The sequence below is a fragment of the Borostomias antarcticus genome (genome assembly GCF_949987555.1).
Source record: "Borostomias antarcticus genome assembly, chromosome: 19".
In the NCBI taxonomy this organism is placed as follows: domain Eukaryota; kingdom Metazoa; phylum Chordata; class Actinopteri; order Stomiiformes; family Stomiidae; genus Borostomias; species Borostomias antarcticus.
The window spans coordinates 996,213-1,013,538 of NC_140252.1; positions in this window are offsets into that span (position 1 = coordinate 996,213).

Below are 17,326 nucleotides of genomic sequence, written 5' to 3' on the forward strand. Positions count from 1 at the left end.
ACTGACAGAAACTTCCTGTCACCAGTAGGTGGCGCTCTAAGCGTGACTCAATACCGACGCATAGATGTGTTCAGGACAGTACCTTGATGAAGCGTGAGAAATGTTGTGTAAATCGGACAAAGTATGTAGGAGTTATGAGGACTTCCTGTAAGCAGTAGGTGGCGCTGTAGGTATGACGCAATACTGACCTACAGATGTGTTCAAGATGCGACCTTCATCAAGCATGAGCAATTTGGAGTAAATCGGATAATGTATGTAGGAGTTATGAGTACTTCCTGTTTCACCAGTAGGTGGCGCTGTAAGTGTAACTCAATACCGACGCATAGATGTGTTCAGAAGGTGACCTTCATGAAGCTTCAGCAATTTGGTGGAAATCGGATGATGTATGCAGGAGTTATGAGGACTTCCTGTTTCACCAATAGGTGGCGCTATAAGTATGACGCAATACTGACACATAGATGTGTTCAGGACAGAACCGTCATGAAGCGTGAGATAAATCGGACAAATCGGATAATGTATGGAGGAGTTATGAGGACTTCCTGTTTCACCAATAGGTGGCGCTATAAGTATGACGCAATACTGACACATAGATGTGTTCAGGACAGAACCGTCATGAAGCGTGAGATATATCGGACAAATCGGATAATGTATGGAGGAGTTATGAGGACTTCCTGTTTTACCAATAGGTGGCGCTATAAGTATGACGCAATACTGACACATAGATGTGTTCAGGACAGAACCGTCATGAAGCGTGAGATATATCGGACAAATTGGATAATGTATGGAGGAGTTATGAGGACTTCCTGTTTCACCAATAGGTGGCGCTATAAGTATGATGCAATACTGACACATAGATGTGTTCAGGACACAACTGTCATGAAGCGTGAGATATATCGGACAAATTGGATAATGTATGGAGGAGTTATGAGGACTTCGTGTTTTTTGGCGAAATGTCAAACTTTGGCGGGGCGCCACGGCAAGGGTGTGTGGTGAAAACTCAATTTTTTTGATAACTTTTGATCACAAAGGTCTTAAGATGAAGCTGACCCGATATGAAGTTGATCGGATGAAATCTGTAGGAGGAGTTCGTCGAAGTACGAGGCATGGAAAGGGTCAAAACAAGGACAAAATGGCACATTAAGAGCAAAATGGCGGACTTCCTGTTGCATGTTGGGTATAGCTCCAAGAGACATTTCAGTGTGTCTCGATGAAATACATATGCCCTCCGAATTTCGTTCGCCTACATCAAACTGGAAGGTGGGGCTCGCCATTTTAAATTTTCCAGGGGGCGCTCTTGAGCCGTTTTGCCACGCCCATTTCCGTCACCCATGAATTATCAAATTTTTCACCGGGACTGATGTATCTGCAAAGTTTCATCCGTTTTCATCGATGTTTAGGCCGCCAAAAAGGCATTTGTTTGGGGAGAAGAAGAATGAGAAGGGAGAATAATAATAATCCTTCGAAATACAATAGGGCCTCGCACCGCCAGTGCTCGGGCCCTAATAATCCTTCGAGTTTCAATAGGGCCTCGCACAGCCAGTGCTCGGGCCCTAATGAAAAGACAAGAAGATATTCACAATTCCAGCTGTAAATATCTACAGAATACATCTGAGAATCAGTATGTAAAGTTTAGAGAATGCACCTGCCCTGGAAGTTGAGATAGCAGGTACCGAGTGACGTCAGGTACTGAGAAAACATAATTTTAAGAAATGGCTGAAAATTAAAATTAAAATTAAGAAAGTGACTAACAATAATTGCATATAACGTAGGAAAAGCCAATGTACTACTACTTGCCAAAACTCACAAGTGCATCTCCTTTAAAACAAGTGACTAAGAGCATAATCTAGTGCTGAAGGCAAAGTGCAAGAATAGCAATCTCAAATACAATAGCTGCTTAAGAGGGAGGATCGTTGTAGTACTTCTTGAAGAGATGAGTGAAATGAGATTGCCCATTTTAAATTCAAGCGTTCATAATCGCAACAAATAATTATGGACCACCAAGCCATTATGGTGTTATCTTCAACAATTATTTGTCTATAGACTAATAGGCATACGGGTCAAAATAATTATCAAATGTCCGTCATGAGTGGAGACATTTTCTGCAGTCACATGTAGTTGTTAACAGTTAGGGCTCACTACCAGTCCCACACCAGGTGGTCAGTGTTACACCTGCCTGGCTCAGGACAAGGTAACAACAAGGGAGACACACATGGACCACAATAATAATAATAATTTAATAAAGAGAAAATAATCCCTAACAAAAGCTAATAGATATCAGTATAATTGGCATCGGCTATGTGTAGTGCAGTATGGACTGTGTAATGAAAATGTACAGAAAATAATAAATGGCAAAGTAAGAGGAATTAAAGCTGCTACGCAGCGATGAGCTGGGGCCAGGGAATTTCAGACAAGTTTATGAATAAGCAATAAGCGAGAGAATAGGAAGACAACAAGAAAGTTGACATTCCAATGTTCATTTTGCATCAGTTGAGGATTGAACTTGTAACTTCTGACACCAAGCGACATCCTCTATCTCACTGAACTAATTAGCAACGACTCATGTTTGGCTTCACAAACTGACTAAGCCAGTCACCAGGGTGAATAAATTCATATATTTATATTTTAATCCCTCTCTTCTCTCCAAAAACTGAGGAGGACTGTCCTGTTAATGAAATTCAAGTCTCTCCAAAGTGTTACCCCCAATTTGTGAGTTTCTCTAAGTTTATTGTTTTACAACCTCTGTGAAACTTCCTTTTCATCCGTTCCCAGAGAATCCCTCTGTTTAGAAAGAACATTTGGTCTGTGACATCACTCCCCTGTACCCTCTGTCCATCACTCCCCTGTACCCCTGCACGTCACCTCCTCTTTACCATCCTACAAGAGATTCTGCACGACTGAGTCCCAGTACTCTCGCTAGGATACACTTCCTGTGCAGAGTCCGTTTTGCAAATCGTAACAGAATAAAACTATTGTCTTTTGTTTGAAACCAGCTTGAATCGACCACATCGCGTGTTCTTTGAAATCTACCTTAAACCAAGTATAGATTTTCATTCATAGTCCTCCCCTACCTCAATGGACGAGCCTCCTCTGGTACACATAGATACAAATCATAAGCTCATCAGGTAGGATCACCTTAAAAGAAAGTTAATGTTGTGTTCACATGGATTCAGGCAGATGGTAGACGGCAAACCAGATTAGTGTTATCACTATGAATATGACTGATCACTATGAATATGAATTTCGGTACGTAAAAAAAATGTTTTTTAAAAAGCTCTCTTCGCCTTGCTTTCTCAGTTTGTTGATCTTTCTTACATGTGCCCCGGATCATATTACTGTCAAGTTATTTGGGATTTTTCTGCATCATCTGCCCAAACTTGAAAAAGGCCTTAGGTGACCACAGAGGACGCATGGGACAACTCTTCTCTATCTTCTTCGGTTGTTAACAATGATATAGGTTGAGAGTTAGCAGGTTGAGAGTTAGCAGGTTGATAGTTAGCAGGTTGAGAGTTAGCAGGTTGATAGTTAGCAGGTTGAGAGTTAGCAGGTTGAGAGTTAGCAGGTTGATAGTTAGCAGGTTGAGAGTTAGCAGGTTGATAGTTAGCAGGTTGATAGTTAGCAGGTTAGTAGTTAGCAGGTTGAGAGTTAGCAGGTTGATAGTTAGCAGGTTGATAGTTAGCAGGTTGAGAGTTAGCAGGTTGATAGTTAGCAGGTTGATAGTTAGCAGGTTGAGAGTTAGCAGGTTGATAGTTAGCAGGTTGATAGTTAGCAGGTTGATAGTTAGCAGGTTGATAGTTAGCAGGTTGATAGTTAGCAGGTTGAGAGTTAGCAGGTTGATAGTTAGCAGGTTGAGAGTTAGCAGGTTGAGAGTTAGCAGGTTGATAGTTAGCAGGTTGAGAGTTAGCAGGTTGATAGTTAGCAGGTTGATAGTTAGCAGGTTGATAGTTAGCAGGTTGAGAGTTAGCAGGTTGAGAGTTAGCAGGTTGAGAGTTAGCAGGTTGATAACCTTGAAAGAGAAAGAAAACACAAAGTACCGTTTTTTTCCAAATGCAGTATAGTACCGTTTGAATACTTTAGTACCGCGGCAAAAACAACCGGATATTACGTAGCTCCTTCACACAAGGAGGAAACATCACCATAGCAACATATGTTTGGTTTTCCTGCCATTCCCAGACTTGTCTGCTGTCTCCATCTGCCTGATTCCATGTGGACACAACATAAAGGGTTTGCATGTTTTCATGGCTTGCACTATATTTGTATCCACTAGTCTCAGTTTCACATATTTCATTTATTACCTTCTTACACTGCAGCATAAATTGGCTGCATTTATTTTTCAAATCAAGCACTGTGTGCTTTTGTGCTTTAAAAACATGTCATTACCTTTTCTCAATGAAAACAGGTATAACATGGTTATCTTTTGAGGTGTGGACGGCTACTCAAGGAAGGTAAGGGACTTGATATGTCCAAGACAAATATACCCCCTAGGACTAATAGACACAAAAACGACATAAATCACAAGCAATTTAGCACACAAGCATTATGCAGGTAGCTAGCAAACCACAGCATCAAGCAATACAACAACAGAAGAAGAGTAGCACACAAACAAAAACAGCAGTACAAGAATGAAATAGAAAGGATGAGAGTAACACACAGGCAGTAAGACAAACAGGAAGGTAAAAACAGCAGCAAATGTTCAAATATCTGCAAAGGCTTTATAGTACAGTCTACAGCATGTTCAGTACATCACAATGTGTGTTAAATTATGCATTGCCAGAAATGATTCATCTTGGAGCCCACCGAATTGGACAGGAAATCTCAAACCTTTTATTTTTGTATTAGATCATGTGCCTTCGCATAACAGACAACAACCGTTCTGCAACAACCCTTTCCTTCTTCAGTGAGGCAGTGAGGGAGTTTGGATTTCCATTAAGGTAATGTTTAAAACCCAGAATTGCAGAAAATTCATTTAAAGAGCCAGATTAAAAACATAAATGTAAAACTTGGCAGTATTGCTGCCCTACCTCCACCACCACCAGTGTCTATGGTATAAAACATGTCTACATAAACGTATTTGCTTCCAACGATTCCAGTTATACTTTGTGTGTGTGGTGTGTTTTTGTGCGAGGCGTAAGCCGTTGCACCATGAAAAGCGAATGCCGATTTGTGCCTCCATCGGGTTGTTGACCTGCAGTTCTATGTTGCTACCACAAGAGGCAGTGGTCCCAGAACATCAAAACAAAAAGACTCCACAGATTTCCCAGGTCAGCGGTGGCCGAGTGATTAGTGCATCTGACTCACACCCCGAAGGTTGCAAGTTCAAGCCTTGGTGTGGACAGTATTTTGTCACTGGATGTTATAGAAGCTATGTAAAAATGTGGTTGCTCATTATAGACCCTTTTACAGCCTTCGTCAGCACAAGTATGCACACATTCTTGAAACAGTAGCAGGGGGAGACAGACGAATTCAGAGCAAGGAGCAGTAAAGAGCTGTATTTTAGTGCAAAGACTAGTATTTTATATACCATCAAGATGTCTGGTTGTTGTGTCTACGGGTGTACAAATTGCTGTCTAGTGGCAAACTATTTGTTTCAAGAGGAAACCGGCCTTTTCAGAGGAACGGGAGTCGCCTGTGGCTACAAGCCATTAAGCGTACGGACTGGACTGAGGACATCATCAGAAATGCCTGTGTTTGCGGTGCCCATTTTATATCAGGTAAGTTATTTTGACTACCTGTTTTCACTGGGATGTCTGGTTGAAATGTAGAGTAATATCTGAAGTAAACATTAACCCATAACCTGGCTGCACGCTAAGCTAAAGCTAAGTTCAGGAATTGAAGCCTAATGATAGCTAGCTAACGTTAGCTAGTGCTAGCTAACACGCTAGCTTTTGACTACCTGGTTTCACTGGAATGTCTGGTTGAAATGTAGAGTAATATCTGAAGTAAACAGTGGCCGTGTCCGAAATGCCTGCTACCTGCTATATAGCAGGCGAGAAGTAGCATGCTATATAGTACCTACTACTCCACGAAAACGATATAGCAGGCGAGAAAAATGTAGCATGCTACTCGAGTCAGGTGACGGGAATGCGTGGGTTACGTCGTTACGCTGAGGCGAAAAGGCGCCCAGTTACCCAGACCTCGAACCTGTGGTTAGTTTTCTGTGGTATTTTTATTTCTCCACAACGCCCGGTATATACGCCCGGCATCAAACATCAGGGTATTATTATTATTACACGTTCATGTGGATTTTTAATAAGCGTTCACCGCTCTCCCCGCTGTATTGCATGTCCCTGCATTAGCATTTTTAAGTACCTGCCATCAAATCACGATTGTGTCAAATATATCGTTTTGAAAAATTATTTATTTATCCAGGCATCTTATTTTTAACAGTTTCATTATAGCGGAGCAGGTCATATTTGCTCATATGTGGTATTTATTTTGTTCACAAGTTCGCGATCGTACAGCCAGGCTACAGAGCTCCAGAAACCGTAGCCATAGCAGAGGACTCTGGGCCGGCCACAATGTGATGCAGCTCGGCTTGGCATAGGGGTTCCTGGAGACAGGTTGGGCAAACTCCCAAGCACCCTGCAAGATCCTCGCGAGAGTGAAGAGCTGGTCGGTGGCACACAGTTTTCTTTCATATATTTGCATATACAGTCATGTTAATTCACCCAAATACTAAATACCCCCCTTTCCAATTCCCAGCCCTTTGTGAGAGGCCCGAGACAAAGTTCTGGCCCAGTATCTCTAGGATCAACAACATCTACGGCGACCAGCACCTGGTGTGCACTTGCCCTCTTATGGACATGTACGAGTCTCCCTACAAGGAGAAGAGGGTCTCCTCATGACCCTGACCCCCCTCAACACTGTTATCATCTCACCAACCAACCACATCCTCACACACTTCCCAATTCTGTGTATTGTACATGAAAACAAACATTTGTTTCTTCTCTTATTGGCTGTATTTTTCATGCCCTTGGTGCCTGAACATTATCTACTGTGTTGTACAGATAGTTGCCTTGACCCTCCCTCAAACTCCTCCTATGCTTCTAGATATCTGATTGGACTGACAAATGTAGTCTTCATTTGTATATTAGGGTTTTGTTATTGACCTTTTTCAGTGTATGGAAATGTTTTAATAGGCTATGCATTATTTTGACAGTTGTCTGAGTAATAGTAATAATTTTTCTAATGTTAGTGGTTTTTTTTCAGCGTGTTGTAGAACATAAATGTATTAAACATTTTGTCTGTATCTGGCCCTTAGTTGTGGGTCTCATTCTATTGTGGTTAGAAATACACTACTTGATCGAGGAGGCGTCTAACATAATGTTGACAGTTAGTAAAGTCTGCCGGAAGGCCATCCTTCAATTCTTTTAAATCTCTCTCATGTTCACTCGTTCACAGTTTGTCACACTTTCTAGGTCAGTGGTTTGGACATCTTATCGCAAAGAAAGTTATCACAAAGACATTTTTAGCATTCCAAGATGTATAATAGTGTGTGGAAAAAATGAAAGTGAAGATTATGGTTCTCAGGACTGTCATATTCAGCACCTTTATCTAAAACGAATTGGCCTTTGAATGATATCTACTCAAAGAAGAAACGCCTCACTCAGCCTACTCACAGATGTAATGAAAGCTAAAGGGAAGTTCATCCATTTTATCAATGCTACTCTCAAATATCCACTTAGACTCAGACAACATGTTTGACGTGCCTCTCATTACTCCAAATCATGCTCATCAGTCATAAGTGACCCTTCCTGTAACCTTTAAGTATATACGGCTTATGCTTATTTGATTTGCATAAGATACTCAAACTATAATGTGTCTCACATTCTTACATGGTACAGTAGTCTGGTTCTTGGTACAATGGTCTACTTTCCAGACAGATAGTCTGCTAGTGTAAATAGCCTAGACACAAACATCTCCTGACTCTTTGGAGAACAGTTGTGATCAAATCAAGATGGTAATCATTTCAATAGTATTTGTTCATTATTTGGAGCTTGCTTGAGCAAAAGTCTTAAAATAGTTTTGAGAACACTCTTCAATGTCAACTCGAGTTTCTGAGGCTCCGTTTGACAGACGTTTTACTAAAGTCAGAAATACACTGAGCACAAGCAACTTCTAACTCAGTACAGAAAACAAGTTACATATAAAATATAGCCTTTGGAAAAATGTATACTTGCAATAAAAGGAAGAGTTACTGTTCCCTAGGCACCAGTGTCTACCACCTGGCAACCAATATAAAAGTGTAAGAAGCTGAAGTTTAGGTCTACTACCAAATATCTGATGCCTTCACCAATTTATGCAAACTGGAATTGGACGCGCTGCTGGGTCACGTGTTGTGATGCCTGGGTGCTCACCGGATTGGTTTGGATGATCTCATTTAGGTTCCTCAGAAAAAAATCCACACCAGGTTTTTAAAGTTAAACTTACATTATAGCAAAAAGTTTAGAAAGAGACCAACGTGTTGCGACCTATCTGGTCTTCGTCAGGGTCCTGTGTGTCCCGGTGTCTGTCACACCTTTATGTGATTGGGACTAATTAGGTAGGAGGGTGTTAATCCTACACACTGAAGGCTAATTGGTCAAACATCATCCAATGTACAGTATGTTAGCCCGGGAGACCCCAGAAGCAGTTGCAGGGTATCGACTGGCCCGGAGGGCTGCGGCTTCGGCCGTGACCAAGGCAAAACAGCGGGTGTGGGAGGAGTTCGGAGAAACCATGGAGAAGGACTTTCGGTCGTCACCAAAGTGTTTCTGGAAGACCATCAGGCACCTCAGGAAGGGAAAGTGGGGGACCATCCAAGCTGTATACAGCAAGGAGGGGACACTGCTGACCTCAACTGAGGAGCAGTGTTGCCAACTCTTCAGTAAGGAAAGTAGCTATTGGCTGTCCCAGAAGTAGCTAGATGGCCTTTTTTTGTTGCTGTATAACTTTTTATAACTTTTTTTTTTTTTACAGTGCAACCCTAGTAGTAGTAGTAGCCTACATCAGCCATGTGATGATGATGGGCATGGAAAAAAAACATCTAACTATTTACTTATTTACAAACTTTTTTTGTTGTTGCTGTATAACATTAGTTTTTTTTTTTTCTTTTGAACAACGTAGGTCTGTAAACCTAAAGAATAACGGAAAAATAATATAGCCTACAGGGCTTAATTAAAAGTTTACCTAACGTCACCAGTATCTGGGTAAACTAGCCGTTTCTGACAATATGATTGGTTGTTGCGGGAGGGATCCCAGCGCGTGTGGTGTGTGTGTGGGCGAACGAGGGAGAGAGGACGACAGGATGTGAAGGCAGCTAAAAAAGTTTTCTCTCGTTGTGACTCGTGAGCTGAGCTCGCTTCCTTGTCAACACAATAATTCCCCAAATGACCAGAAAAAGTAGCTAGATTTGTCGCTAGTTGCTTTTCATGAAATAAGTTGCCGGGGGGTCTGGAAAGAGCTAAATCTAGAGACAAAGTCGCTAAGTTGGCATCACTGCTGAGGAGGTTGTTGAGCGTTGGAAGGAGCACTTTGAGGAACTCCTGAACCCGACTAATCCACCCTCTACGATCGAGGCAGACCGGGAGATGATGGGGGGTCGTCAATTTCCTTGGAGGAGGTCACTGAGGTGGTCAAACAACTCCACAGTGGCAAAGCCCCAGGGACTGATGAGGTCCGTCCAGAAATGCTGAAGGCGCTGGGTGTTGAGGGGCTGTCTTGGTTGACACGCCTCTTTAACATTGCATGGAAGTCTGGGTCAGTGCCAAAGGAGTGGCAGACTGGGGTGGTGGTCCCAATATTCAAAAAAGGGGACCAGAGGGTGTGTGCCAATTATAGAGGCATCACATTACCAGACCAGACCGCTCGACCAACCTAACAAGTGGTGTCAGAAGTGGGATGTGAAAATCTACAAGCTGGTCGATCGTTGCTGCTCCTTCACCCTGTTGCCTGGCTGTACCAAAGAGTTTCTCTCTCCTTTTCTGGGCCTTAGACTTGGGAGTCATCACTGGGCCTGACTCCAAGTCAACCCCAGCAAATGGCAACTCATTGAGTGTATTTCTTGCTGCAGCCCTAGTTATGACCATATTACAGGCTACCACTGTAGGTTGGGGGTTTACCTGCTGCCTTTTAATGACCTGAACTGGCGCCTCAACAGTGCCCTCCCTATGGCCCTCACTAGTAACCTGGTTATTTTCCTGCTGTATCAAGTCTAGCAGTGTGGGGATATCATTGCTGAGGATGACTGGATATGGCAGTTTGGGCACTAAAGTGACTGGCATGAGGTAAGTCTGGCCACCTACAGTAAGATAAACCTCCGCTGTGGGGTACTCTTTCACATCACCATGAACACAGCTAATGTTAGAAGTTGTCTCACTCCACTGTTCTCTAGGAACTAGGTTTGACAGAATGACAGACTGAACGCTACCAGAGTCTAAGAGGGCCTCCTCACGTTGACCATTCACTAGCACTGGTACAGTGTACAGTACACCTCTTCCTGAACAGAGACTAAGTGAGTGGGTCTGGGGACTGAACACAAAAGAGAAGGCTGACTCTGTTTGGTTGCAGGGCATGTGTACTGTGTGTGCCCTAGTTCATTACACTGATAACAGCGTGTGTCTTGTCTAGAACTAGAGAAGGACTTCCTGCTGGCGTTAGGTCTACTGGGAGTTAAGTGTTTACTGGGAGAGAACTGGAATGAGGTCTAGCCTGAGCCTGACCACCCCCATTGGCCTTACTGCGTCCGGTGAAGTGACTGTCATGGCTGATAGTGGCTCTTTTGCTCCCGTTTCTGGCTGACAGGAAGACATCTGCAAGACGTGCAGCCTCTTCTGCTGACTTTGGGTCATGTTCACGTCTTTTCACAACTTCAGGACAAAACCGGGAAAGTGTTTCCCCCAAGCAGAAGTCACTTGGTTTGTGCTTGCGCACTGTTATAATGCTGTGGTCGTTTCTAAGATTTGATTGGCTAACTCATCATTGCACGTAATTTTAATGGTGGACGTCATCGACAATGGCGAGAGGTCAGACACGTGATGCGGGAAAAGGGCGGTGAAATCTATAGAAAATAGGTTTCTGCACAGACAATGAAACAATGGAAGTCACACTAGGGAAGACAGAAAGTCTGGGTGTATCGGCCCCCTGGAGATATCATCCTGTTATTAATGAGGTTAGCACCGGCAGGGGTCTTCATGTGAAAAGGTGAATAATTGCATACAGGAGGGAGAGGGAAACTGTAAAACAAAGGACAAAGCTGAGGATAACAATTTCTATGACAGCTGCGGCAGAAAATTGGCCTCCTGTACAGAAACCGTTCTAGCTTTCCTATGTTCAGCAGAAAGAGAATTGTTCAAGCTGTCTTCTTATTAGTATTAGACTATGGTGACACAATCTATAGACATGCTTCTTTGACTACCCTGAAACCTCTAGACTCTGTCTACCATTCCTCCCTACGATTTATTATGGGTGATAGTTATAACACCCACCACTGTGTTCTTATGATAAGGTAGTCTGGTGTCCTCTCTCTTTAAAGGAATAGTAAAGGGAAAATGCTTTTGAATGATTTTTCAAGATGCCCGTCCACATCCATTGTATGACCAAAACGGTGGTAGAGCAATTATCAACTTTCTCTAAAATGCTAGCTTTGTCAACGTTTTGATCTGAATCATTGTATATGATCACAAGTAACCCTAAAACAGGGCTAAACATGCATTTTCCCTTTACTATTCCTTTAAGGCGTAACTATCACTGGTATTTGTTTATTTTCAAAGCCACCATACATCTCATCTCTGTTGGACTGGAGCCTTGATACCTACCAGACCCGATCAAATGACCGGCTTGTTTTCAGGGTTCCTCGAGTGCATTCTGAACTTGGTCCCTACTAACACAGTACGTAAAACTGACGGGACACATTGGTGTAATTGTGGTAACTTTGCGACGTCACCAGCAGCGGACCTAGCTGACACCTAGCTGACACTTGCCTTTTCAGTCGCAAAATAACCAAAATAGCCGTCCTCAAGTACACTGTAAGGGAACGTAGCCGCCACTGCTGCTTAAATCCGTAACTACGATGTAATTAAATAACGTGACAATGTGGTGACATCACAGTCCAAATCTGACTTTATTGGAAATGTGTCACAGTGGGTCAGAACATTTGTAAATTACTTAGGTTTTAAAATACATTTTGAAGTCATACAGTTACAGAATTGTAATAATGAGGAGAAATCCTGCATGTCTGTTTTGTGTGTAATTTCTCATTTACAGTTAATATTAACACTAAAGATTTGCAGTCTAGGCCTAATAAAAATAATGATAAAAAATATGCCTATGAATAAACTCCTAATTTTGCAACCTAAATGTGAGCAATGAACGCTGAGCAGTGAACGTAGAATGCAAGGCATTGGGCTACTTTCTTAGGTGACACAATTGAAGAACTAGACAAACAAGTTACACACTCTGTGCCAGTAGGTGGCTGTATGCACATTAAAGTTGTTTGCGATCCGCCACTAAACCTAGCGAAGGAGAAGAAGAACGAGAACGGTAAACTTCCGCCCCGTTTGAAACAGAAGCGATTGAGAAAGACCAACACGCTGTCTTTGTGTCGACAACACAGATCCTGTAAGTATCTCAATTTCAATGTATACATTAGTATGTATACATACATACTATGTATTTTGGTATCGTCCCAGATAAAACACCAACGTTATGTGCAAGCTACCCTATTGTAATGATTATCTATATGCAGATGCTCTCTTTCCAATGTTAGCTAACTAGCTAGCCAGCTAACGTGATTAGCCTTTTTCTGTACATCATGGCTAGCTAAGAAGCCTACGTAAAATTACTCTCGCAATTATTGTTAAAACGTTCGCTTTTGTGTAATTGTAGCTTAAATTATAATGTTGGCTTGGCAACGTGAGAATATTTCAGTTGTGTACACTATAACTTTTATGAAGTGTTGTCGTGGGTCATTGTTTCCTAATTACGGGCAATGGTGGTCTTCTCAAGTCTAGCAGGCTCGCGCGAGCTCCTGCACGTTCGTACTGTTTCATCGCTTGGAATAAAATGCGATAATTAGCTTACTCATTGATTTCGCATTAACCCACGACACCGTTAGTATGTGTTTGTTTTTAGGCATTCATTTTTCCGATTTTAACGTTAACAGAATACTAGAAGCCCCAACAACGGAGCTAGGCTAGCTAGCAGGATTTGTTATAGCAGCCATCTTGGCTTTTGGCACGTGGTCCTGTGGAGTGTGCATGTCAGCCAACGAGAGGGTCACCCACCCACTTTCTCTCTCTCTCTTCATGGCCATGAACACCAGTAGAGGAGGGAACCAAGTGTCTCATTCTCTCTCCACAGTTGTGTGGTTGTAACCCCCCACTAGCTACATATTCATTCAATCTTTATTTAACCTCGTGAATCAATTGAGAGTAAGCTCTCATTTACAATGACGTATAATCACTCTATATTTGAACTTGTACTACAGGTGAGATAATCCTTTTTAATGGTCTCTCTCATTCGCTCTCCTAGCTGTGATGTTAGAGTTTTGCAAGACTTGGGTGTTCTCCTGCTCTGAGTGCCCATTCTCCTATACCTCCCAGATCTACCTCCACAAGCACATCAAGAGGAGCCATGACAACCTCTGTCTCTGCTGAGGAACACACAGAGCATTATGAAGTAGCCAGTGCCTTGGCGAAGGTGTTTGAGCAGCAGTCATCAATGGATTAACTCCCAAGACACAAGGAAGAGACAGCGCAACACACGCTATGACTCCAGTGACGAAGGTAATATAATAAAGTGCATTCAACAGTCCCAAAAGAGTACTACTTGAGTTGACTAATCTGAGCTAATTTACCTCTACTATATGTTCCAGTGCCCAGGCAGCCGGTCGGCAGAACTCAGACCAGACCAGCTATGCCAGGTGCCAGAGCCGGAAGGCCTGCTCTGCCAGTTATCAATGCAGGTATCCATGCATGTTTGTGTTGGTGAAATGTCTATGCATATTTGCACACTTACAGTTAACTCAGGACTTTATGAAGACTCATGTACTCAGTTCACTAATTCGCTCATCTCACATCTCACTACTCGGCAGTAGATGTTCATCGCCCGGGTCCTTTGAGCCAAGGCGCTGTGAGCCCAGGCCCTTCAGCCCTTCAGACGTCCAGGCACGAGCAGCATGCATCAGCGATTAGCACCCTGGCCAGACCAGGTCAGGGTCTGACATGTCTCATGTCGAGTTGATTCTTCCCCTTATGCCAGAATCACTACGCCGCCAGCACCATAGTTTCCTGCTCATCCCTTTATCCTCTGGTTTTCAGGTAGTTCTCTGATGCCATCGCCTGTGAGACCAACAGCTCCAGCAGTGTTGCCATCAAGCTCTGCAGATGCTGGTATGCTGAATTTTGTGAACTACTTCATGCTGCATGTAGGGATATACTTTGAGCTGAATATCCATTATGGGACCGTACAATTACTTATAGCCACATCTGTGTTTAATATCCAGACTTCCAGAGGATGATGTGTCAGCAGTTCTCCAGCGTCATGCAGAGTCTGAGGGAGATGGCACAGACAATGATGAGGCTGGAGCAGAGGCTGGAGCAGAGACTGTCCGGCGAGTCTGCAGACAGCTATCGGGGAGCAGTACTGGATGACCTGCACCCTGCTAAAACGGAGGAGGAGCTGCTGGTCTTGGAGGAGCAGCTGAAGGACAAGGATCATCAAAGGAAGATGGTGAGTAACTTCAGGGCAGAACTTTGTTCCTTATTTTTGCAGGGAAGTGTTAAGGAAATGTAAAAGTAAATGATTGTCTTTATGTTTTGCAGACACGATATCTGAGCTTCATGCCATGTGCATTGAAACCATTCCCTTTTTGGTTAAAAGGTGCAGTTATGGCCTGTAAGCCAAGCACCACTGTGACGGAGGTGTCTGCCCAGCTGCAGGAGATGCTGAAACATGCCCCTGCTCGATTCAAAAAGGTATGTGATGTCAGGCAGTTAATTTTCTCGTATCCAGTGACATTGCACGCTTCCAATGAACGTATGCGACTTGCTTTTACAGCCATTTCATTATGTCCTTAGGCATCTGCTCCAGCCCAGCTGACCTCCCCAGCCCAGCCCCTGACCGCAGCTCCAGCCCTGACCACAGTGGAGTATTCAGATGAGGATGACCTCTTCTGCCCAGACCCTCGATTCAGATGTGGGTGACCCCCAGCCCGTCTGCCTAAACCTGCCTTTCCAGCCTGCCAGGATGGATGCCTTTTTTGTAAATAGTTTTTGTAAATTTTAACCTTTTTTTTGTGGGATACAACGGTCTGTTCCCGGTCTGCCTGCCACAGAATGCGCACTGTTTCATTTTTGTTTTTAGAACTTTTGCAATTGTCAGATAATGGGTTGCTAGCCAGAGCTTGTACATGCTTTTTTTTGCTTTTCTGGCTATGCGTAATGTGACAGACCGTAAACCTCATCCTTGTAAATATGTATACTTTTAATTTGTAATGTACTTTGTGTAATAAAATGTTCTAAACTGTTAATGGTGTTCAGTCTTATATTGGTTTGTAGCATAATGCTTGCTGCTATATCCCCATATAGCATTAATTCGTTTTTGTACTGGTAAATGCTAAATATAGCCAGTGGTACTGCAAATGCTAAATATAGCCAGTGGTCAGTAAGTGACCATATTTGCACCGTGCGAAAAAGACGTGCAGACCAAGTCATATAAATACCTGTTAATCTAGTGTCAGCCAAGTGAGTTTATTACGGAGGTTCCTGCCCACGTGATCACGTGCGTTCTTTGCACGCGGCCGCAACTTCTGAATGACGTGTCTTTCTAACGTAGCGTCTACTAAACGGCAGATCTCGCGTTTCCGTAAATGGCCGCGTAATTTCCGCACGCGGCGCAGACGAATCGTCACCTATAGCGGCCGTATGTAGAACGTTTGCGCAACCTGCGTGTGTTAGTAGGGGTAAAGCTGCTTTTTCCACAATGCTCCTTATACCTGGAATACTCTACAACACACTCTAAAGATTGAGGTACTTCCTTCAGTCACAGAGTTTAAATCCTTGGCTCTGGACATTTGTACTTAGACCTGTAACTGTTTTTAATTATTACCTCCGCCCCAGGGACAAAGCCCCGCAGGTCAGAAGGTAATGTTTTCGCCTGTCTGTCTGTCTGTCTGTGTGTGTGTGTGTGTGTGTGTGTGTGTGTGTGTGTGTGTGTGTGTGTGTCTGCAGGCGGACAGGATTAAACAAAAACTACCGGCCCGATATGCATGACACTCGGTGGAGGGGTGCAGCATGGGCCAAGGAACTTATTTTGACCATGATTCATTCATAGGTAGCTCTACAGTACCCATATTACTGTAACTTCAGTGTAGTGGGGGATTTAGGTTTCAGTTTCCTCATAGGTTTCAGGTTCTTGGCGCCACTTGCAATACCGAGCTTGGCCACTACGCCAAAAACTGGCTGTTCCTGGCCATGGGGGCTTGCTTCATACGCCATTGAGCAACTTTCATTGGATTGAATGGGCCACCATCTTTGCATGCCTTATCCACTTCTTATAATACATCCATGATCCAGCCATGATCAGTTATGCTCGCGTCAACAGGCTGGTGTCTATTTACTTTTTCAGCTCAATCCAGAAGGTAGAACGCTAGAGCCCGCCTACCATAATTTTTCCGTCCGGCGGATGGAAGATGATGCTGCAGCAGTGTTATTATTTAAATCATCAATATTTACATTTCGCCTTGCGCCTGACGAGACTACTGGCTGCAGTGTAGAGAGCGACAAACAAGCTGCTAAAGCTATTGCTGATTATGGTGCTTTGTGCGCACAATACCACTTAGTGCGTTGTTATCAACTTGTTTGCTAACAAAGGCTAGAGCTACTAGTTAGCTGTTGATAACGAGATCAGCTGTTGCAACTGGAACGCTCACCTCAGGAGTGACCATGCCAGTTCCCACTCGCACCTCCCGAGACAAATGGAATGCACCATAACGTTATATTTCTCATCCGTGTGGATAATTGAAGCGATGGATTCTGTAGGCTACCTCAATAGAGTCCGCTAAAGTACCATGTTTAATGCTTTATGTATACTATCTGTTAGTGTGAAGTGTGATGATGTCTGTACAGCCAAGATGGAACCCAGCATGGGCAAGTGAGCGTAAAGGCAATACTGCCAAGCAACACAGTGACACCTGTTATATAGACTAGTGTCTCAACTTGTATTTAAACGATAATGTAAACTTCAAGCATTCAAAGTAAACTGTAGACACTTTCAGGTGGATGAAAATAAAGTGTCTGCACATTAAAATGATTGACTTAATAGAAAACTATATCTCGCCTATAGACTATAG